A 6,005-nucleotide genomic window follows, 5' to 3' on the forward strand; every position below is an offset into this window, starting at 1 on the left:
TGCGCTCGTCATGCTTCGGGCTCGGTGGCTCGATGCGCTCGCCACACTATATAAAATCAACTCCACGCCGACGTGGATAGTGGCGGAAAGAAAAAGTTGCATGCGATTTTGCGGGAGGAGCGATGCCATGCGATGAGATGGCCTGGGGGCATGAGCAATGAATAAATTAACAAAAAAAATCGCATCGCATCGGCCTATAATTTCCCATGCGATGCGATGCGATTTCCCTACGGTGCCGTACGTAGGGAATCTGGGCGCCGTGATAATACACAAGTACCCAAATTTGTACTGTGATCAGGTTTGAATAATGCCCATAACGCAGTGATACAACAGTTCACAGAAAAGCCTCATTACCTTTTCGCTAGTAATGTCCGACCAACCTTCTATATAACAGGACATTAGCACATATGGAGTAAAGCTGATTATATTTTTCGCAACCGTATATGAATTTAGGAATGTTTTATGATAGTAATGCCAATCAAGTATAAAAAATACCATGCACTGTTTTTGAAATCTATTAATTTAAAGCCCATAAAAAGGAAATAAAGTATTGCTGATCAATCCTGTCTAGTAATTAACACAGTGATTGGCATATACTGTATGTACTGCTGGACACCACTCATAGAATGATTAACCTGTTATTTTTGAATCAATGTTCTTGATTTTATTTTACTAAACATTAGATGTATTTGTTTATTACATCATAATACACTTCAACGTATTTAACTGTTAATATATTGGCTTATCTTTGGCCTAATTATGGCCCTTATTCAGATCTGATCGCAGTACACATTTGTTCTCAAAATGGGCAAAACCATGTGCACTGCAGGTGGGGCAGATGTAACATGTATAGAGAGAGTTAGATTTGTGTGACATATTTTGTTTCTGTGCAGGGTAAATACTGGCTGCATTATTTTTAAACTGCAATTTAGATTTCAGTTTCAACACACTCCACCCAAATTTAACTCTCTCTGTACATGTTACATCTGCCCCACCTGCAGTGCACATGGTTTTGCCCATTTGAGAACAAATTTGTACTGTGATCAGATCTGAATAAGGGCCTATATGCTGTAATGCAGCCCATTCATGTTCCCAGCATGGGGGATGCAAAACTGTTTTTCAGACCAATTCATGTTTAAAATAAACTGCCACAAGTAAAGACAATAAATAGAACTGTTTTAAATACTGCACCTAAAGAATAGAGCATAATGCATTGTTTACTGGCCTTACTGTAGCATTCAGTAAAGAGTTTGTTGGACATTAGAAGACACAGGTGTGCATTATTCTATTTAGGGTAAACAAAAGGTATTTACCCTGATTTTTTGCCCCAAGTTTTTTTCCTTTGGTCACTTCAATTACAGAGCATCCTCTCCAAAAAAAAAAAAAAAAAAACGTTCAGGAGAAAACACAATATTCACAATTGTGACCATGAAAATGGGTAATTTATCAGTGATTTTTTTCTCTTGCCAAAGTCAGTCACTTTGCACTAGGACAAGCTTGTACTCTCTGTTACTATGCTAATGTATATTAATGAACCACTCTAAGACATCCTGACATAATTTTAACTAGATCGGAGCATCTTCATAAGTTTCATTACTTTCACCTAAAAAGTGAGACTCCCTGATATAGCAGCAATCTCCCTCTCTCCCTCATTAGTCTAGCAATCTCCCTCATTTCACCTAGCCTACATTACACTGTTACATCATAGTTACCTCCCCCCCTGCATTCTGCAGGAGACTACCTGACATAACAGCAATCTCCCTCTCTCCCTCATTAGTCTAACAATCTCCCTCATGTCACCTAGCCTACATTACACTGTTACATCATAGTTACCTCCCCTCCTGCATTCTGCAGGAGACTCCCTGACATAGCAGCAATCTCCCTCTCTCCCTCATTAGTCTAGCAATCTCCCTCATGTCACCTAGCCTACATTAAACTGTTACATCATAGTTACCTACCCACTGCATTCTGCAGGAGACTCCCTGATATAGGTATAGTAGGTACAGTATAGTAGCTCATTTAAAAAAAAAATCCCCTCAGATGTAGCAGTACACACCCACGCTTCTAGGTGCCACGTTCGCAATCTCTTTTCACAATCTCACCATATATGGAACTAGACACGCCCTTTGGGTGGAGCATGACACCCCCTCTCAATGGGGGCGCTGTGCAAAATTTTACTACCAACTAGTTAAAAGTAGGCAAGTATGCTCCCTACACTTGCTAGTATACACAAACACCAAGACTTGTTATTTAACCCAATTAGTGACTGTCATTCTCTTCTTTCAATACTGGGGTAACACATCCCTACTCTACAGCAGCCTGATTCACTGATCTCCACTTCCCAGTAATGACCCCCTGAGGAGAATCCTCTAGTGCTTATTAGGGATGGCCATCGCTGCAATTGCCATTGATGGTTGCCATCGATGGCAATTCTGCAATGGGCCATCGATAGTGCTAAACTATGCAATGGCTGACCATCGATATTTTTACATATCGATGGTCAGCCATTGTGTTTGATTGATTGGCCTGTGGGTCAATCAAAACATGGGGGCGGGGCTTTGCGGGTGTCGGGGGGGCTTAGCTATGCTCTGTGTCCTGGCACTTTAAAAAAAAAAAAAAAGGAAAACATAATTTTGCTGTTTCATCGATGGAGGGAAACCGTCTGGTTCTCCCCATTGATGGCAAAAGTATTCGACATCGGCCATGAATCATCGATGATTTCAAATCATCGATGGTCGATGGCCATCCCTAGTGCTTATTACTTGAGGATACGGAAATCTTTCTGTTGCTTCTGTACGATTCTCATTCACAAGTGACCAAGATGATGTTTTCAGGTCACTGGATATATGGCAATTATTGGCAGCTGTGGCTACATCCAGTAATAGGTCTGTAGGTTCCTGCATGTAGATCTCTATATTTATAGCTGCTAGTATATCAGTTAATTCAGTGTGAAATGTTTTTGAAACCAGACCCACATTCAGTTCTCCCACATGATGTATATACACTAATGTCTCTTTCTGTCCTCAGTGTCACACAAGTCCCCTGTGTCCGGTTCCTGTAAGACAATCACTGGGTCAGACATGTTACACAGCTCCTCAATGTGACGCATCTTCCTGGACAGCTCGTCCTTCTTTATTTCCAGCTGCTGAATCAGATCAGAGACTGAGAGTGAAACGCGCTGTTCCTGCCTGGAGATCTCACTCAGGACTCTCTTCTCCAGGTCTTCCAGCTGTCTCCTGAGGTCTCTAAACAGGGCAGTGACTGTCTCTGTTACACCTGCTGCTTTTCCCTGATCTTCTCTTCTGCAGTCTCTGGACTCTATTCTCAGTCTCCGCTCTCTTTGTGGTCAGTTTCTGCAGAACATTCCTCAGCTTCTCCTTCTTCTTCTCAGAGGCCTCACCCAGCATCTCCACCAGGTGTCCCCGATGTTCTCCAGCCAAACTGCAGGACACACAGATACAGACAGCATCCTCAGTGCAGTAATACTCCAGGACCTTCTTATGGACGGAGCACTTCCTGTTCCCTGGGGAGGTGGTGGGGTCACATAAGACGTGTTTTGCTGACTTGCTGTGTACTCTCAGGTGTGTATCACACAGAGAAGCCTCACAATGCAGACAGGACTTAGCAGCAGGTACAGGAGAGTTCACACAGTAAGTGCAGCAGATCCCGGTCTCCTCTTGATTTGGCTGAGAAGACAGGACCCTCCCCACCTATGTTATGCTGCTTTTACACTGCCAAACCTGCTCTGACCCGGTTTTTCTAAATGTTTCTTTAACTGGGTCAGAGCAAGTTTAACCCCATTCACACTGTATGTTGTAAACTGTATATTACTGGTTAATTACCGTTTTTGTACCTTTCACATTGCACCCGTTGTGAAAGGTACACAGGATCTAACCAGTAATATACCATGCAGTAGGCAGCATGTAGAGTTTGGGGTCTCTCTGATGTATATCTATATATATTATATCATATGATAAGATATAGATTATATCATATATTGATATAACACTTTATGTATTTAATATCTGTATTTATATTACAATAGGCTTACAAGATAGGTTGACTCATAACTAAAGGGGCAATATAATCACTAGTCCAATCACAGAGATGTACTTCACATAAACATCTACTTTCTGGGAGCTAAACTATTAAAATATATGGTACTTGTTTCCTAGCACGGCGCCACTGATGTAAATTGTATGGCATCGGGTCGGAAAAATCGGTCGGATCGCATGCGATGCGACGGATTCAACCCTATCTTTAATTGTACAGCCACCCTGATGGCTGATTAAAAATGTTAAATTCCTCCCCAGACCCGATTTTTAATTGTATACCCACCCTGATGGGTAATTACTATGTCAAATGCCCCGCCATTGTTAACGCCACGCCACGATCAACACCAACTCAAAGCGTGGCGAGCTTAGCGAGCCCACGAGGGGCAGCGGTACACGAGGGGCGGCGGTACGCGTCCTCTGACCTTTTCATACCGCCACTATCCACGTCGGCGTGGAGTTGATTTTATATAGTGTGGCGAGCGCAGCGACCCACTGTGTCCCCCCCGCAGGGCACGCTGCGCTCGCCACGCTTCGGGCTCGGTGCGCTCGCCACCACAAGTCCCAGCATGTGGGGCAATAAAGGGCCTGCTGGCAATTGCAGTTCTACAGTAAAAGAAATAGTTAAATAAACACACTGACAACCCAGAAAAATAAAAGTTGAATACATACAATACACAAACACACTGATACTTACCTATTTTGAGCCCGTAGGTAGGTCCCTGGGTCCGGGGCTCCAGAGTCCGGGGTCCGGGGCTCCAGGGCTTCAGGATCCAAAGAAATCCATAGGGGGAACCTGTGGAAGGAAATCCTACTCACCAGGTCCTCTGGCGAAGATCCCATCATCTTCTCTCCTCCGTAGTCCACCGCATCAGCCGCCGGTACCCGATCGGACTTAGAGACGCTGATGTTTCATCTTCAGCGTCTCTCCTTCAAATGATTCTATTGGCCGCCTAGCGGCCAATCAGAAGCCGATTTTCTCGGCTTCTGATTGGCCACTAGGCGGCCAATAGAATAATTTTTTTACTTGAACCTCTTTTTACTTGTTCTGATTTTTTTCATATTGTATTTTTATTGCTATGTTACTAAAACACCAGTAAAACTTTAGGATTGAAAAAGAGTACATGTGTAGTATCCCGACTGGGATCGCCCGGATTCTTTGTCTCGGGGAAAGAGAGGTGTTTCGTATTGAAAACGGACCACCAGAAGAAATAGAAGGCCTGCTTTATTTTTCCATGAGGGTAGGCAAAATATAGGCTTCAAGTATAGTAAACGTGTAACATGGACAATAATTCGCCACCAGACAGGTGGATAGACAGCAATTCAAATACAAATGGTATAACAGGACATGAGCGCTACCACTAGTACCACAACAAACACTTTACCAATGTAACTTATACTCTATGACACAAATATGCATTCAAAATAGATATCCCCACAATATATATAATTCAGGCCTAAAGGTTACCGGTAACCCAGGGAAAAATCGGCCAACCCTCCTATTGGACCACCAGGCTAACGGCCCTACTATACCAAATTATGCATGCTTTTGACTAGCAATCTTTTGCCCCTTTCACACTGCAGGTCTAAAACGGTAAATTGACGATTTTTCAGCGCAATTTACCGTTTAAGGCTGCAGTGGGAAAGCGCCAGAGTTGAAATACCGGTTAAAGTTAACCGGTATTTCAACCCATTTCAAAAGCAGAGTCCTACACGGTAAAATACAGTTTTTGAGGCAGTGGGAATGCCTCTTAAACGGTATTTAACATCCCACACTACTTCCCCCTCCCCTGGTACCTGTCCTGGAGGAGGGGGAAGTAGTGTGGGAGGAGGAAGCAGAGGAAGGGGGTCCCTGCCGCAAATGGGAAAAAGCAGAGCCGCTCATTAAATATGCGCATATCTAATGAGTCACTAATTAAATATGCACGTATTAAATGAGCTGCTCCGTTATTT

General features: G+C 43.3%; 1 long non-coding RNA gene across 2 annotated transcripts in view; it reads left to right on the top strand.

Moving 5' to 3' along the window:
* Positions 1-6,005, top strand: part of LOC146073673 (uncharacterized) — a 35,380-nt gene that overhangs the window by 27,328 nt on the left and 2,047 nt on the right. Inside the window, exon 3 of one of the 2 annotated variants that reach the window (XR_014473295.1) lies at positions 3,028-3,214. The exons of the other annotated variant lie outside the window; for it this stretch is intronic. This is a non-coding gene — a long non-coding RNA (uncharacterized LOC146073673). Of the gene's footprint in view, positions 1-3,027; positions 3,215-6,005 lie in introns of those variants that run through there. 2 annotated transcript variants of the gene reach the window in all.

This window comes from Crinia signifera, chromosome 4 (assembly GCF_055691185.1).
Source record: "Crinia signifera chromosome 4, ASM5569118v1, whole genome shotgun sequence".
Taxonomy (NCBI): Eukaryota; Metazoa; Chordata; class Amphibia; order Anura; family Myobatrachidae; genus Crinia; species Crinia signifera.